Below are 18,630 nucleotides of genomic sequence, written 5' to 3'. Positions count from 1 at the left end.
CGAACATTATTGTGTGCGGACTGTGTGGAGTTTCAAACCCGCCCGCCGACCACGAGTGCACGCCCAAGTGCATAATCTGTGGCGAGGCACACCGGACCGGATCCAAGGAGTGCCGAGAGAGATTGAAAAAAGCCAGGCCAAAACCCACAGGAGAAAGAGGACGAAGCGACCAACGCGGGCGACCACCCAAGCGATGGCTCAGCTCAGAGGGAGAGACATCGAGGAGCCGATCGAGGTCCAACTCCTTCCCGCCTCTACCACCAGCCGGCCCACAGGAGGGGGAGAAGCAAGAGAAAAAGAAAAAGAAGAAGGTTTCCCAGAGAAGCGGCAGCAAGGTGAGCTGGGCTTCTACCACTGCTTCGCACTCGGTAGGAAAGGGTAGTAACATAGACAACACAAACAACAAAGACAGTCGCGTCACAGAACCGAAGGACGCGAACAGCGATGCGCTCAGACGCGAGCTAGAACTCGCTCGAATCAAACAAAACGAGCTCGAACGCAAAGTTGAGGAACTCACAAAAACACTAAAGGACCAACAGCGGGAACTCGACACGACTAGAGCCCTTCCAAAACAACAACCACAGGCATCGAATGAAGGAGACCTTGAAACACGAATGCAACAGGTGATGCAGCAGATGATGCAGGATATCATGCAGCAAATCCAATCGCAAATGCAACAGATGCAAGTACAATTCCAAGGCCAGATCGCAGAGATCAGAAGCGCTTTTCGAAAACAAAAACATACCGAAAACATTAGGGAAAAAGCGTACAACCGTCCAGCGCTAACAGCTTTCGCAAGCGAACAAGGCAACAGCAGTGACGCGTAAACATGATCAATACGTATCGGCAAGAACAAGAACACTTAGATATTTGGCAATGGAACTGCAGAGGCTACCGCAAAAAGCAGGCCCTTTTAAAACAATATATAAACACACAACTGACACCTCCTGATGTAATTGCGCTCTAAGAGACTGGAATCAAGCCGACCTTACAAGGGTACGAGGTTTACGAGAGTCAAAACGAAGGTAAAGCGGCCGTCCTAGTCAGCAAAACCATTACCGCCATCAGGCACGATACCATCGCCGACACCGACATCGAGCACGCGCTTGTTGAAATTATTCCGAAAAAGCGACAGGGAAGCAGCACGTTCTTACTTAACGTGTACAGCCCACCGAGACAAAGAAAAGCCAAACTCTTCGAACTGTTCTATGGAGCGCACAAGCTGGCCAAAAAAAATGCACTCATCATCGTAGGAGATTTCAACGCCATGGACAGGAGTTGGGGATACCAGAAACAAGACATCAAGGGAAGAACATTAGTGGAAGTAGCGGAGTACTTTGGCTGCAGTCTAATCACAGATCCTGCGACCCCCACGAGAATCGGAAATAGCGTGAGCACAGACACATGCCCGGACCTCACCTTCGTAAGGAAGAGCAGGGAGTCACAGTGGGAAAACATGATGGAAAATCTAGGCAGCGATCACTTTATCCTCCGGACACGAATAGCATCCGACACCATAAGACGCCAGATTGGACAGGCGAAAATCACTGACTGGAACGCGTTTCGCGGGGCTTGCAACAAATCTGAAGGCGGTATTCAATCACTGGAGGAATGGAGCGGCATGCTGAGAGAAACGCGACAACGATGCACAAAAAGTCTAAGGAGAACGACAGCAACGCCTGAAGTAGACGCCCACCTCCTCAGACTATGGGAAGCGAGACGCAGTCTCACCAAAAGATGGCGGAAGCAAAAACACAACAGGAAACTAAAACTAAAGATAGCAGAAATTACGGCAAAGGCGGAAGAATATGCGATGCAACTCGCGAAACAAAATTGGGAACAACTCAGCACTCGCTTAGGGGAACTCTAGGCACGGCCAGAACTTGGAATCTCTTAAGAGCACTAATCGATCCGACCAAAATAAAATCAGAAAACAATAAAGCCATCCACAGGTTCATCCACTCCTTCGAGGGATCAGACATCACCCTACTGGAGAAGGCACGAGAAAAATGTTTCGGCGATCACAACCCCCCGCGATACCAAGGAACGTATCGAGGAGCCGAAAACGAGAAACTCGACCGCCCCATAACTGTGGAAGAGGTTTACGCGGCCATAAGAAACACCACCAGAAACACGGCAGCCGGAGCGGACAGAATCGACAACGCCCTAATCCGCAACCTGAGCGACGACCTCATACAAGAGCTCGTCAGCTTTCTTAACAAACATTGGGAGGCGGAGACGGTTCCCAAAGATTGGAAACACGCCGAAGTAATAATGATACCTAAACCTGGTAAAAAGCTACAAATTGAAAACCTCAGGCCCATATCACTCACGTCGTGCCTTGGCAAACTTTACGAACGGGTGGTAACTTTAAGACTGCAAAATTACATGGAAGACAACGACTGTGTACCACATACCATGTTCGGCTTCAGAGCGAAGCTCTCGACGCAGGACGTTCTCCTCCAAATACAAGAAGATGTCCTGCGAAACGTACCTCGGACGGGAGAAAATGTCATAATGGCCCTGGACATCAAAGGGGCATTCGATAACGTCAGCCACGAAGCGATCCTTACGGGCCTAGACAAGCTGGATTGCGGGCGCAGAATCCACGGCTTCGTCAATGCCTTCCTGTCCGACAGAACTGCCACCATCGGCATAGGAGACCTTCGATCGGACAAAATTCGCACTCCAAATAAGGGAACACCCCAAGGGTCAGTTATCTCCCCCTTACTTTTCAACATAGCTATGATAGGCCTAGCTCGAAAACTAGAGAACATCGAAGGCATCAGGCATGCAATGTATGCTGACGATATAACAGTCTGGACAAACACGGGTTGTCTCGGAGAGAAGGAAGAAAGGCTACAGCAAGCGGCCTCTTGTGTAGAGCAATACCTCGCAGAAAGAGGACTCGCATGCTCGACCGAGAAATCGGAACTGCTGAGAGTCTGGAGAGGCAAGCAAAACCGGACCGTCCCAACCAACGAGGACCTAAAACTCAACGTCTACCTTGACGGGACACCCATACCCGAAAAGACAACAATAAGAATTTTAGGCATGTGGGTTCAATCCAACCAGCGCAGTACTCACACTTTTACCCTGCTCAAAGCAACAACACTACAAGTCTCACGCATGATCACCCGCATCACCAACAGGCGACATGGCATGCGTGAAGAGGACACACTCAAACTAGTCAGAAGCCTTGTAGTTAGTAGAATCACGTACAGCCTACCCTACCAGTGCCTCAACAAAAACGAAATACAACAAGCGGATGCCCTGCTACGCAAAGCGTATAAGACAGCGCTCCGACTTCCGCGCAACACGTCAACCGAAAAACTCATGGCCCTGGGATTACATAACACCTTTGAGGAGCTACGAGAGGCGCAGCTTGAGTCGCAAAAACTCAGGCTGTTGCAGACAACGACTGGAAGAGCGCTCCTGCAGAGGCTTGGATACCGCGAGCAGATGCGAGAAATGACGAGGACGGCAACGATCCCCGACGAGCTTCGCAAGACCCTCAAGGTAGCGCCAATACCAAAAAACATGGATCCCAACCTCCATCGAGGCAGAAGAGAAGCGAGGGCCGACTTCATCGAAAGAACATACGCTCCTCAAGCCACGACCGTGTATGCAGACGCGTCTTGGAGAGGAGGAGACACCAAAATCGCTGTGGCGGCGGTGGTCGATTCGTCTTTACGCGAAATGACCAGCGCGTCTCTCCGAGGCTGCACAGCTGCAGAGTCCGAGGAAGTAGCCGTTGCTCTAGCGGTGGCGGAGGGCTATAGAACCGGGCGGTCGCTAACAATACTCACCGACTCTCAAACAGCCTGCCGAAATTACATGAATGGCAGGATAGGTCGTCACGCGCTCCGTATACTCCTCGCAGCGAGCGACAGAATTAAAAACCAGGAAGAACAAAACGACAATATCCCACACAAAATTGTGTGGGTACCGGGGCACACGGGGGTGGCAGGGAACCAAGAGGCCGACAGGATAGCTCGAGGATATATTACTTTCCGAGCATCCGATGAGCCCGCGGAACTCGCGCCAGCACCCAGGGATTACTCGGCCATACTACAAAACTACAGAGGCAGAAGATTGCGGTATCCCCCACCGCACAAATCTCTCAGCAGAGAGGAAGCTGTCACTTGGAGACAATTACAAACAGGCTCTTTCCCAAACCTACATATACTAAACAAAATGCACCCTACCATATACGCGGACAAATGTCCCTGGTGCGACGGAAAACCTACTCTCTATCACATCACATGGGCCTGCCAAAAGATAGACGTGGTCCCCAAAATACAAAACCCGAGTGCGGAGCAGTGGGAGACTCTGCTGTCCAGCGACCGCTGTGAAGACCAAGAAGGTCTGGTACAGCGAGCTCAACGGGCGGCAGTGGCCAGCGGAGCCCTGGACTGAGGGCAACCGACCACTGATTAGAGGCGGACGACTTCGACAGAGAAGACTCCTGGGGGTAAAATCAAGGAGAAAACGTCTCTGAAGATGCTCCCAAACCGCAGGAAAAAGGACTAGAGTAAAATAAAGTTTTTCCTTCCTTCCTTCGTATGCGGCGACGTGTCTGCTGCGTCGCCTGGCTTGTGGAAATTTTTTTTTCAAGAACTGCTAATACAATAGTTGCTCGTAATAAAATAAAGAAAAATCAAAATGTGAACAAATACTGCAGATCCTAGCACACGATTACTCTCGTCTAATTCTTCTACATTTTTATTTGTTAACAACGACAGGAGAGCACCATGCCTTTGAATCTCATCCCTCCGATTACTCTCGTCTAATTCTTCTACATTTTTATTTGTTAACAACGACAGGAGAGCACCATGCCTTTGAATCTCATCCCTCCGAAGAACATTCTCTAAATCCCAATTATCATCATGAGTCGAACTACGTACACTGCAGTGCAGAACAAAGTTCTCTCCCAAGTCTCTCCAAATAACCCTGTCCTGTATCAGCTTTGACCACCGTATCCCCACAAACTTCTTAATCTCATCTGCCCATCTAACTTACTGTTGTCCCCTGCTACATTTGCGTACTCTTGGCATTCAGTCTTTTACCCATGAAGGCCACTGGTTATCTTGCCTGCGCATTACATCCCCTGCCCAAGCCCTTTTCTCCCCGTTGATTTCGACTGGTTTTCATGAACTCGCATTTGTTCACTGACGCACTCTGTCTTGTTCCTGTCTCCGAACGTTACACGTATATAGCATTTTATTTTCCATAGCTCACTCGGTAGTCCTCAATTAAAGGTCAACCCTTTTTGTTAGCCTCCACGTTTCTGCCCCATAAATGAGTACAGGTTAGGTATGGCTATAACATATTTTTTATCTTGAGAGATAATGGCAAACTACTCTTCGCCACTGTAGATGTACGCGAGATGCCTTCCATCCCATTCTTATTCTTTTAATTATTTCCCTCTCCTGGTCCCTATGTGCGGTATGCGTCTACCATATTTCTTATCATTCAGGGCATTAATGCAGCCAGAAACAGAATAAACCCCAGATTATTCGTATCTGCAATTCAAACAGTATGTTTTTTAAAGGGCAATGCCGTTAAACCCATTGTAGTATATTTTAAACCTATCCGCCAGTTGTGCCGCCTAGTCGCGTTGTACTTTTATACAAGACATCCTGATGCTCATTATCATAGATTTCTTTTACAAATATTTTTATTTCCAATAGCCATATGGCGCTTTTGATTTTTTTCAATACAATAGTTCATTCATTGTTTATCTTGTTACCTGATTGATTGATTGATTGATTGATTGATTGATTGATTGATTGATTGATTGATTGATTGATTGATTGATTGATTGATTGATTGATTGATTGATTGATTGATTGATTGATATGCCACCAGCCGCGCCACGGTGGTTCAATGGTTTTGGCACCCGGTTCTTGATACCGTGCTCGCGAGAAGAAATATTGGCAGGGGCGGCCGTATTTCGATACAGGCTAAATGCAAGCGCACCTGCTGCGCCCTGCGCAGGTATGCTGTGAAATGATTTAATTCTGAGTCTTCCACTTTGGTATCGTTGATAGTCCACATGAACTTAGGGCAGAGGTAGAGTGATGTTCTGTGTTTGTGGCGTGATGTAGTAGGAGGTTTGAAAGTTATTCCTGCCACATACGAGTAGGCTTCTTTAACGAGCGCTGAATTCGAAATCCACGACGTTTTTGCGTTTGCAAATAGGCTATATCAGCCCAGATTTAGAAGATGCGGAGACCTGTGCGGAAAGCTTGGCAGTGAGAGAAAGTAAAAATTTTTCTGTTTAGTTATGACCATCCGAGCAACAGTAACACACGTCAAAACAATGGTTTGCTGCCCCCATGTACCTGACTTTGTTTAGTCTGAAAATAATAAGCTTGTGATGCTGCAAGAAGCTAATAACTCTACATCTGTGATTAGGTGCATAAATAACTCACACGAAGCGTCTGACATTGCAATGTAGGGGAGCGTTCATATGGCATCGTTCTTTTTTTTTAATAGTCATCTCTCTTGGTAATTAGGTTCTATGAATTTTAGCAAAAGTGAAAAGCAGATGTGGCCCGATGTTTCCTGGGCCAGAAAGGTGTGATTTTTTTCTTGAAGCATATTTTTTTTCATATCAAAGCACTCGCGGCAGAGCAGCAGCTCATTTAAAATTCAAGTGTTAAAACTTTCACCTCGTTCCAATACACTGTAGCGCAGCAAAAGACGAGGACACAAGAGACGAGAGACGTCTCTTGTGTCCTCGTCTTTTGCTGCGCTACAGTGTATTGAAACTATGTACCAACAAGCCCAAAAAGCCACGCTACTGAACTGTATTTCACCTCGTGCAGGCTCGTTCTCATACAGAACAGAACCGCGCAATGATTCTGATATCGTCTCGGCTCCAACTTGGTTAGAACAGTAAGCAAAAGGCACAATATGAGAGTAAGGCAGGCCAGTACATCTTGCTGCATTAGGTTAAACCCCTCAAATGAATTTGAAAGTAATGAGGAGGTTATGGCTAAAACTCGAATTATTTAACAGCTTAACCATAATACTTTCCGTCATACTTTCCACCCTACTTTCCATCGTACTTTCAAGATAGACCGGGACTTTTTCACGATGTTTGCTAAGGGCTTCTAGAGTGTGCCATTTTTTTTCAACTTTCAATGCCTCATAAAAAAAAAAACAGGAAAAAGAAGTTGTTCTTAAAAATTCAGTTGTTTTCCTTATCCCGATTCCTCGCATCACTAGATAGAGGAGAATATAGTATAGAAAGCCTGCACTCGAAATGAATCTTGTGCGACGCAGAGTACCTGGAACTAGAGTAATTCTTCATCCCGTTCGGGTTGAGAGGCCACATTCTCATTTATCAAGATCGTTTGGCACACTCACTGAACTGTACGGCCTCAGCGTGGGGTTGTGGAAGGAGCCCACGCAATAAGCGGTCCTGGCTTCCGTATGCGCAAACAAACTTTTTATGCTCGGCTTTATGACATCTCTTAAAACCCTGTACTACATAATACGAACAGATAAAGAAAACAGAAAAATTCTTGTCATTTGGTTACGCTTGGTTTTGAACTCACAACTACCGAAAGATCGCGCAAAGTTTTAATAGAATAACCAAGCCATCATAAACAGACGTCGCCATTTATGGCAACGAATTCTGGCATATTGTAACAACTCTTAGCTGTAACGTGCACTTCACTCGACTTTAGGACATACTGACATCGTAACTCCGTGGCCCTTGCCGGCCCTCTATGATCGTTGCTGATATTAATGAGCGTTACGTTTCCAAATACGAATGTAAAGTGCCTTTAACGAAGAACAGCCCGCACAAAAGGGAAATGGTTCTTGCGAGTCAGAAACGTCGATTTATTACTTTTTTTATGGACCTCCACTAGTATTTGGTTGTCGTGCCGTAGCACATCCTATATTTCCATGTACAGTTCAGTCGCCAAGCGTCTCAGATGACATGTGTTTCAGGTCAAGTACCTTAAAACCAAGTAATAAAGTGCGCAAACCAGCCAGAGGCAGACAGCTTATTTTCAAGTCGACCTAAAAAAGATCCAGGCTACGGCATACACAGACCCCGTACAAATGCAGCGAAAAAATGAAACATTGAAAGAAAAAGTTTGCACCATCCATACCGTTCCATTAATCAGCTGTGCTGAATTCGTTGCCTGAGGCAGAAGAAGCGGGTTGAGAATAAGAACAACAAATCAACAAAAAACAGTCGTGAAAAATTGCCGGCACGCCAAGACCTTCTGCCTTCACAGGCAACAATGTTCCTGGCTTCTCTGCTCGCGTGCGTAATTTACTAAAAGCCCGATTTCAGTTCACAAAAACGGCGCCTCACTTGCATGCTGCTTAACTTAGCCGCCGAACCCTCGTTTTGTTTCATCTTGCTCTCCCATCCCCAATTGAAACAAACATTTCAAAGCCCCGGGGATAGCTATGCATACCATATGTCCCAGTGAAAGAAGCAAGAACCAATCCTATTTTTATCTTAATTTTATCATTTCTTCCACAATCCCAAAATTGTTCCTGACGATAATGCAACGTCTTTCGGCGCTACGACACCCTTTTTGCGCTCCCAGAGGCATAATGGGCTTTCACCGAAATGTAAAAAGCCGCCGAGGGTCAAATGGGAACCAGGCGACGGCGCAAACAACTTGCCCTCTTTTTTCTTACAGTTTCTCACTCCTTTTATTAGTTTTGTTTGCGAGAATGCTTTTAGCCTCGACCGAAAACCTAGGCAAGAACAAGCGCAGTTACGAACTTCGCAGTTCCTGCGCTTTAAACTCAAACATAGAAAAAAGTTGCAACACTAGCGTTAATCGCGCAGAGCCCTGCGGGCAAGTGGGAGTACAATATCAGCTTGCTGCAGCGCTAGGTGGTGGGTCATAAAAGGGAGCGGTGAGTTGTTAAGTGGAGCACCCTGAGACGGCAGGGAAACTGGGAGGACAATAAAAAAATTAAGCCATTTCTTTTTGAAAATTCTACCTAGCAACATATCCTCACGCTGTCCTGAGTGCAGACATAACTATGACTGTAATTACGACAACAGCCACTTAGTAAGCAAGTAAGACTAACAGAACCTTACTGCGGTATTAATCGAAGAAAATCATGCTTGAGCTCCGGTTATCAGCACGTAACGCCGAGGTGATTCATATTCTCCTTTTTTCGCAATCATTACAAAGATGCTTCCCTGTTTCCCTGTTTTTGTCCAGGATTCGGATATACACTTGAAGCTGGTTTTAAGCGTGGCGCAGCAGAATTGGCGATGTTGTGGCTATGTTCTACCCGCCTGACGAGTTATTGGTGCTATGAGCAAGTATGCGAAGTATTCAGTTACATAAGCAGTAAAGATGTAAACAGTAAGGAGTAAAGCGAAACCCTTCCGTTAAATCTACGAAAGCTTCACCATTCGCAGCAAGAAATTCTTCTAAATGCTTCTATTGCTATGCTGCAAAGCGTATTTCAACGAAATGAATAATGTATAAAGGCCCAAGTGCTAACCGTTAACGAAGGGAAAGCCTTCAACGTAACGTAAGCTATGAAGTTGCCTCGAAAGCAAGAATTTCTGTGGTGCGCAGCAACTTTGTCGATTTTTCCTCCGTTTGCTGAGGTGTGTAAACTCTAACGCGGCCACGATATGTGAATTACTGGCCAGCTGGACCCCTCTAGTTCACAAAATGTACACAGGCAGATGCTGCGAGATTCAAAGTGCAGAAAATATTTTCATTTAAAACACTCATGGTTTCCCAGCAGCAGTCATAAGGTAGCGCTCCAGACTCTCGAATTATCAGAAAGGGACCGGAAGACTCGTCCTGTAGCCACCGCGGTGGCTCAGTGGTTATGGTGTCGACTGCTGACCCTTAAGACCGGGGTTCGATCCCGGCCGTGGCGGCCGCAGATTTATTGCAGGTGAAATACTTGAGACCCGTGTACTGTGCGATGTCAGTGCACGTTAAATAACCCCAGGTGGTCGAAATCATCCGGAGCCCTCCTCTACGGGTTTCCTCATAGCCTGAGTCATTTTAGGACGTTCAATCCTATACACCACAGACCACCCAGACTCGTCTTATAATAAATAAAAGGCGGCGCCCTGTTGTTTGAACCGAGATCACGGTGTCTTAGAGCAGGAACCTACAAAAATCAATTTAGCCACGATGGTGACAAATGTGCTGTGTGTGGTAAATCTGTGGAAACAATAGTGTAATTTTCGCTAGAATATGGCAGTATCCATCCAGTTGTCGACACTGATACAGTCACTCCTCTTGAAGTCCTAGGGTTGAGAGATGACGAAAGTAAAGTGAATGAACTTGCGGTAGACATTAGTATAAAACGTATTTAGGATTGGCGGCTTAAAAGCACGGCAGCGACCTAAAAGATGCAGGTTTAGGATTCAAATCTGGTACAGTGCACGTGTCGGAAAAATTTTATTTAAATGGAGAATAAACTCTAGGTAGTACGTTCATGTTTGAGAGACTGATCAAAAAATGTAATGCAGAAAGGACGTACCGAGCAAGATGCACCTTCGACCGCTCCGTTTAAAAAAGGACGCAACAACATCCATCCATCCATGGAAGTTCAGTGGTTCAGTTCCTCACTCGGCTGCGGCTTTATATATTTTTTTTAAGTTTCATAATAGAAGTACCGCATCCACTTGTGCACAAAGTGTGTGTTGCACTCTGGTTAATAAGAGTGCGGCAGTTCTGGAAAAACGAGTCAAATATCGGACGAGCTTCTACTCTATACAAACGCATTTCCAGCGCTCATTTATTTTTATGAATACAAATACTGAGCAGCAAACGCATGAAGGCTGTGTGTTCATAAAAGCGCAGTAGATATTCGACGTTTGTTTAAATATTCCGGGTAAAGATTTTATGCTAAATAGATTCGCACTTGCATGCAAGCACCGGACGTATATTCGGAATTTTGTAGGCATTATAACACGTTCTCTTGCTCACTTTCCTGTACACCACCGGAAACAAAACGCGAGTGCGGAAAGAAAACAAAAACAAACGATGATGGTGAAAAAACTATTCAGGAAGGGCGACTGGGAAGCCGGTCCTCCTTTGCGCAGTCCTCTGTCGATGACTCCGATAGCTTCTGCTATTATTCGGGCCTACGCGATCGGCAGGTGTTGGTCGCCCGGACTACAGCTTTACAGGGAAGCATCCCACGAAGAGGTAGCGGAGCGAGGTATAGGTGGTTGCTGGGAGGTCAGGTTTTCCCACGTTGAGTGGTATACAGTGGTTTGGACGCTACTGCATATGGAGAAGGTGTACACGTGGTGCAGAATCGGGAAGTAGCTCTTCTGGAGTTGGCGCCACGTCGTGGCGTACACCCTTGATAGGGATGGGTGGGGTTGTAGAAGTTTTCCTCGTTGGTGTCAGTAGTATGTGGGAATGTGCAAGTATGTGAGTGGCTCTGGCACTAGCGCGTCGCTGTGGTGTGACCGCCCCGTCACGTGGTTTACGGCCTGCAAGTTCTCAAGCGAGCGCGTGTGAGCGCTCTTTGCGACATCACTTCATTAGCTGGATTCGCCGCGGGTTGACGCTGCCACGTGTCTGCGGTTCTAGGGATGGAGCGGGTATGATGTTTTGGTTTTTCCTCTCAAGACTCGTCTTTTTCGCCCTCTGATTTCTTGACGGGTGCAAATAAAGTTATTTCATCATCATCATCTTGAGGACGAGCCTCTCCGTGCCACATTCGTTTTTGTAAACAAACACCCGAATTCAATCATTTCTTTCCAACACTTCTCTTTCAACGCAACGAAGAGTACAGAACACACTATACCACCTGAGATCTGGCAAAAGTGAGTTTCTGGCCCTGGCCACTGTGAACTCAACCGACTCCACCCGTTGCTGCACTTCAAGGGCAAGGAAGAGAGGGTTACTAATGGTGTTGCTTCTTTTCTGTCTCTTTCTCGCCTTCCTTTTGTAGTGAGTCAGCCTAGCATTATGTTCTGTGTACCTGGTTGTTGTGCTGAACCCATTCGAGCTTTCCTCGCAATAGTTTGGCCCTGAAAACATGTGAAGCGTGCTCTTTGAGCGCGTCATCATGTGGACGTGATGCTGTTTGTAGTATGGCGAGGCCGACGGCTCCTTTTTCGCGGACCGGCTGGAAGTGAAGCCATTCAGTGCGGCAGCTTGTGCGTGACATTCTTGCTCTTTTCGCTCCCTTCATTAAATTCCTGAGCTTGCTGTCGCAGGCCATCAGTCTGATCATTTCGCGATATTGCACTGCCTCCCTTATAATTTTGCCCGAGCTTGATTCGTTTTATTTGTCATTGTTCTCTTCATAAACACCCTCCCCCTTGTAATCACTGGTTCCTGGCTCTAAGGCATTTAAGTGAGTAAACCTAACCCTCTCATTTCTCTTTTAAAGTATGCTTCCGTATCAGTGTCTTATTTCAATACTACCTTACTGCCGCTCACTTAGCGTGAGACGTTTGATGTTAAGTAAGCTTTTTTTTGCGTAACTCAAATGTTTTACAGCAAACCCAGTCGAAAATTTGACAAAGTCAGTCCAAAAATACAACACAATTTTCTAGTCGTCCTCTCGTTACAAAAGATTTTTTTGTCGGATTATGGTATTTATTTTGGTGCGACAGAATTGGCTGTGTCGTTACGACGGGAGACTGCTACAGAAAAATTCGGTTGTTGCCAGAAGAATACCTATCTTCAGGTCCCAAAATACTCCAGGAAAATCTTTTTTGACAGCAGAAAACTTTTTCTAGTGTTTTTCAATAGGGAGAGCACGCTTCACACGTTTCCAGGGCCAAACTATTGCGAGGAAGCAATGAAGCTCGAATGGGTTCAGCACAGCAACAAGGTACACATAATATATAGTTAGGCTGACTTACTACAAACGGAAGGCGAGAAAGAGACAGAGAAAAGAAGCAACACCTTTAATAACCCTCTCTTCCTTGCCCTTGAAGTGCAACAACGGGTGGAGTCGGTTGAGTTCACAGTGGCCAGGGCCAGAAACTCACTTCTGCCAGATCTCAGGTGGTAGAGTGTGTTCCGTACTCTTCGTTGCGTTGAAAGAGAAGCGTTGGAAAGAAATGATTGAATTCGGGTGTTTACAAAAACGAATGTGGCGTGGAGAGGTTCGTCCTCAAGAGGAAAAACCAAAAACATCCTACCCGTACCATCCCTAGAACCGCAGACACGTGGCAGCGTCAACCCTCGGCGAATCCAGCTGATGAAGTGATGTGAAGCTGCACAAGGCACGTGGCATCCATGGCCTGAAGCGTCCTTCTTTTTGAAAATGAAAGAGAGAACGCTAACAGATTTTTTTTTTTTTGCAGAAGATATAGACGTTTCTAACTGGAACGGCTTTTTTGCAACAAAGCCAGGTGTTAGAGAAGGAAACGCCCATTGACAGCGTCAACAGTCCAAGGAGCATTTTGGACCAGCAGCTGTTTTCTTGTGCCGCGCGCTAGTCTATCCGAAATCCTGTTGCCGTGTTCTGTGCTACAGCTTGCTTCAACTGTCTTCCTGCCCGCCCCTTGAGGCTCTTGTCATTTTGGGACGGCTGGGTAAATATCGTGAAATGGAATGTCATTGCACCTGAACTCTCCTTGTGAACTGCTTCATGAAAGAAAAAAAAAAACAAATTCAAGCTCACAGGAAAGGTTCAAGGTTAGCTCCCGAGCGTGCATGTACTTAAGAGCTCAGCCAAAAATAGAAAAGAACTTGACGTCTGAGTGGATGGATCCTCTGGGCAAAAGGCGCGTGGCAACGCGACCACTCAGAACGTCACCCCGTGTGGACAGTTCATTTCCTCGCGCACAAAAGGCACCCTATTCGAGTGGTCCGCGAGGCCTGACGTCTGAAAATGCTACTTTCGAGAGCGACCGTTGTGTTTAGTCTCTACATTTGCTTCAGCGTGGCTGCCTCTTTTTGCAGCATTCAGGAAATGATAAAGCACTAAAAGATGTGTTTTCATATTAATACGACTAAGATTAATACGTCAAGTCTTATATGTTAAGGCATTTAGCCCTTCAGCTTTCAGCTTTACTATAGATTGAATTCGAGCAAGATATGTAAGTAAAATTGCAGACAACTTGTTATTTTTTACACATATCTCTTCTTCAAGAAACACTCCACTAACCGTTCTTGATTGTCATGAAGGAAGCTTTGTGGTTGGAGAAATAGATATATGCTCTACTTGCTGCACCAATGAATGGTTCTCAAATACGATGTCTACGCAAGTATTTCGAGAGGTTGTCACAGCTGTGGGAGCTGTTACGACTGAGAGGAACGGGATGTTATCCCGCATAAGTGGTAATAAATTCCTGTTTGTCTGTATATGTACATTGAAGTCCCCACTCACCCTGCTACCCTGGCAGGTGGCAGCAAATGGTTGATTGCGAGAGTTCGCTCACCGTTGTCCGCCCTGACGCATGCAGCCCACATCTCTCTCTCTCATCAGTCCACGTACTATAAGCGGGATTCAGGCGTCCAGTGACCCGGGAGCCAGTTATGCGCACTTCCTTTCCTTAAAATGGTCGGAGTGTAAAACGTTGTCAACGCCAATGAACACAATGAACGCCGTCGGCATATGGCTTCAGCGCCGCGTTTTGGCATAACGTTGTCAATGCCAAAGCATGCAGCGGACATCTGTCACTACTGCCACGTAGCTTAAAGCACGATTGAGGTGTCCACTCTTCCAAGGGGGCAGTCATGCGCATTCCCTCTGCTTTCCAGGGTCCCGCTTCATTGGTTTCGCCGCTTAAAGCGCGGCTAAGGTGTCCACTGCTGGTTATGAGGTGGTGGTGGTAAAAAACTTATACTCAAAGAGAGTTTCAGGGTCAGAAAACCCTGCTGTATGGTCGGTATCCTTAGTCCGGGACACCGCACGACGAGGCGCCGTCTCGCGCCCGCTTTACTATAGCCCTTTCGGACTCCAGTGTGGAGCAGTTGAGTAGGGAAGTCTCCCATGCCTCTCGGGTGGGGGTGGGGGAAGGTGAGGATTCTGAGTACATACCCACACCATGTGAAAGATATCGCAGATCTCTCCACAGTGCGGGCAGCGCCCATCCGTGTTCTGGTCGAAGTGTTTTGCTATGGCAGGACAGAGAAGAGTTCGCTCCTCCGCCTTACCCTTGGCAGGTGCCGGGTAGAGACGGTGGCTGTCGCAATGATGAATTAGGATTTCGCGGAACCGCAGAAGCGGTTTATGAGCTTCTGAGCCAGGAGAGCTAGGATGAGGAGCCCATGGCGATGCCGCGAAACGTAGAAACGGGCGCCAAAGAGGTGCGCTCTGAAACCAATTTACCAATTTGCCAGACACGAGGCACTGCAGCAATAGGCCGCAGTGTTCAATGGGTGAGCAAACTCTTGCGATCAACCTTTAACTGCCACCTGCTAGGGTGGCACGGTGGGCGGGCTGCCTATCCAGTGTCCGGAACGCACCAACGTTACAGACGCCAAGCCGCGTACTGTTACCCGATACGCCATAGCTTTCGCTCTCTACTAGGTTCAGTAGTCGTAAAACCGCAGCTAATTTTTAAGGCGTAAGTCTTTCTTGGCTCATGAGTGACGTGGACGGAAGAGTTGTATATAGTATTATGAGAACAAAAGTAACTGCGCAAAAGGACGGGACAAGAGAAAGAGAACCACACGGGACAAACGCCCGTCCTTTTGCGCAGTTACTTTCGTTCTCATAATGTCGTACCAACTAGCCCCTCACCGCACTCTTCTAGATTGTATATAGTAGTTTGCGGAGTGAAGTTGTCCGCGCGGACTGTCAGTCATCAATCATAAGTTGTGTGATAAATAAATAAAATAAAAGCTGATTAAGCAACAGTTGATAAGCAACATAGATGTAATTAAATAAAAACAAAACTGGAAAAAGAAGAAATGAAAAATAAATAAAATTGAAAAAAATTGAAAAAAAGACCAGAAAATGAAGATTTTAAAAACAATTACAGAAGAAAAATGGAAATAGACGGAGAAAGGCTTTCGTGTTTCCGCTCTTCAGCAGACAAGTGCACTCCTGTAATTTCTTGCTTTCAAAACCGGGAGCAATTATGTGAGTTCTCCAGATAAAAGAACAAAAGAAAGGATCAAGAGCATAAGAACTCTACTCCCTGGCACGCCATTTAGTAAAATAAAGCTACAATTTTTTTTTCAAAATTCTTAAATTAAATTTGTGACGAAATTGGCGCTCGAGGTGTTGAGGAAGAAGATGGTGATGTTTCAAGATCGGTAGGGCTGAGGCCGCTTATCTGTTTTTTTCAGCCAGCGTCCGCTTTGGCGAACGCGGTTGTTGCGACGCGCGTCTTTTCTCTCTCTCTTTTTCTCTTTCCTCTTATCTTTCAACTCTTTTCTATTTGCACGTGGCAGTGGTGGTGGCTCGGCTTGAGCCAGTCGGCAGGCCCGTGCACATTCTTTTATTGCGTAAGCAATACTGCTAGCACTTTTCTGCCGTCGGTGGAGGTCGTTCCTTCGCTCCGGCGCAGCTGCGAGCACGAGCACGTGACAGCGTGACGTCACGGCCAGAGGAGAGCAGGGGCCCCAACTCGTCTGTTCGGCCGTAGTCGTTCCGTCGCTCGGCGCGGCGGCTACCACGTGACGGCCTCCTCGGCCCGCCGCGTGAGGGCGCTAGCTAGGAGAGGATAAACGGGGCGCCGCAGGCGCGCTCCGGTTAGTCATGTCGCCGCTGGAGTGACGTGCTGCGCGCAAACGCCGGCGCCGTGCCGAGAGAGAGAGAGAGAAAACTTTATTTACTAAGGAATTCGGGGCACGCCCCAGGGTCCCCGCACGACCCCACTGCACTCAAGTGTTTATGTTCCTGAGGTCCATAACACTGGCAGCACGGCCGGTGGCGATGGTCTGCACGGCCGGGTCCTCCGAGTGCAGCAGGGTCTCCCAGTCCTCCCAGGTCTTGAGGTTCTCTAGGTCCCGCGGGGGAGGGTCCGCCGGGCAGAGGGAAAGGATGTGGAGGGAAGAAGCGAAGGGTTCTGGGCATAGGGCGCAAGCAGGAGTGGGGAAGGAGGGATGATAGTGGGTTAGGGTAAGGGGCGAGGGGAGAGTATGTGTTTGTAATCTGCGCCAGAGTGTTGCGTGTCTGTTATCTAGGGAGGGGTGGGGCGGGGGGTAGAGCTGGCGAGAGGCTCTGTATGCCTGGGTCAGCTCACTGAATGAGTGCATGCGATCCTTCGTGAATCCCCGATCCGAGGCCACCTGAGCCCGGTTTAAAGAACCTCGGGCTAAAAGGTTGGCGGCCTCGTTTCCGGGATTCCCGGAGTGCGCAGGCACCCATATCAGCTCCACTTGGCGGGGCGGGGGTGCATCGGGCGAGTCCAGTATGCCAAAAGCAGGGACATGAACTCGGCCTCGAGCAAAATTTAGAATCGCAGTTTTAGAGTCAGTTAAAATATACCGGGCTTCCGTGCGGGTTATAGCAAGTGCAATGGCGGCTTCCTCTGCAGCCTCTGGGGACGTATCTGGAGGGAGAGGTAGTGTGAAGAGGGTGGATGAAGAGGAGTCCACCGCAGCTGCTGTCGCTTCATCACCCGTGCAGGCAGCGTCCACCCATACGGCGTCCGGCTGGGGGCCGTACGCTCGATGGAGTGCCTTCGCACGGGCTCTGCGGCGCTGCCGAGGAGACAGATGAAGAAAGGCAAGAGCGGTTGGCTAAGCAACGCGCCTATGCCGCAGAATGGCGAGCCCGGCGGCGTTCTACAAGTTCAGTGAGCGAGAGTAGTTTCATGGACTCTCTGAATGCCGAAGAATCGTAGCCAGGGAGCTATTGCTTTCGCAAACACTCAGGCTTAACCAGAGCTCCAGAGCTAAGCCACAGCTAATTTTTTCATCCTTCTCTCAGTCGCAACAACAAAACAACAGCAAAAAACAGATCGCAAACAGCAGCATTGATAAGATCGTGCTTCATCGCTAATTTATCCTCAAAAGAGAGAGAAAGACAGAAAAACTTGATTTCAACAGGAAGTCGGGGCACGCCCCAGGGTTCCCGCACGACCCCACTGCACTCAAGTGTTTATGTTCCTAAGGTCCATAACACTGGCAGCCCGGCCGGTGGCGATGCTCTGCACGGCCGGGTCCTCCGAGCGCAGCAGGATCTCCCAGTCCTCCCAGGTCTTACGGTTCTGTAGGTCCCGTGGGGGAGGGTCCGCCGGGGAGAGGGAAAGGATGTGGAGAGAAGCGCAGGGTTCTGGGCATAGGGCGCATGCCGGAGTGGGGAAGGAGGGATGATAGTGGGCTAGGTTAAGGGGTGAGGGGAGAATGTGTGTCTGTAGTGTGCGCCAGACTGTTGCGTGTTTGTTATCTAGCGAGGAGTGGGGCGGGGGGTAGAGCTGGCGTGACGCTCTGTAAGCCTGGGTCAGCTCACTCAATGAGTGCATGCGCTCCTTCGTGAATCCCCGATCCGAGGCCACCTGAGCCCAGTTTAAAGAACCTCGGGCTAAAATGTTGGCGGCCTCGTTTCCAGGATTCCCGGTGTGCGCAGCCACACATATCAGCTCCACTTGGCGGGGCGGGGGTGCATCGGGCGAGTCCAGTATGTCAAAAGCAGGGACATGAACTCGGCCTCGAGTAAATTTAGAATCGCAGTTTTAGAGTCACTTAAAATATACCGGGCTTCCGTGCGAGTGATAGCAAGTGCAAT

This window comes from Amblyomma mixtum, chromosome 6 (genome assembly GCF_055824585.1).
Source record: "Amblyomma mixtum isolate Tamu chromosome 6, ASM5582458v1, whole genome shotgun sequence".
Taxonomy (NCBI): domain Eukaryota; kingdom Metazoa; phylum Arthropoda; class Arachnida; order Ixodida; family Ixodidae; genus Amblyomma; species Amblyomma mixtum.
The sequence above is the reverse complement of the archived record's forward strand: the minus strand, read 5'-3'. Positions refer to the sequence as shown.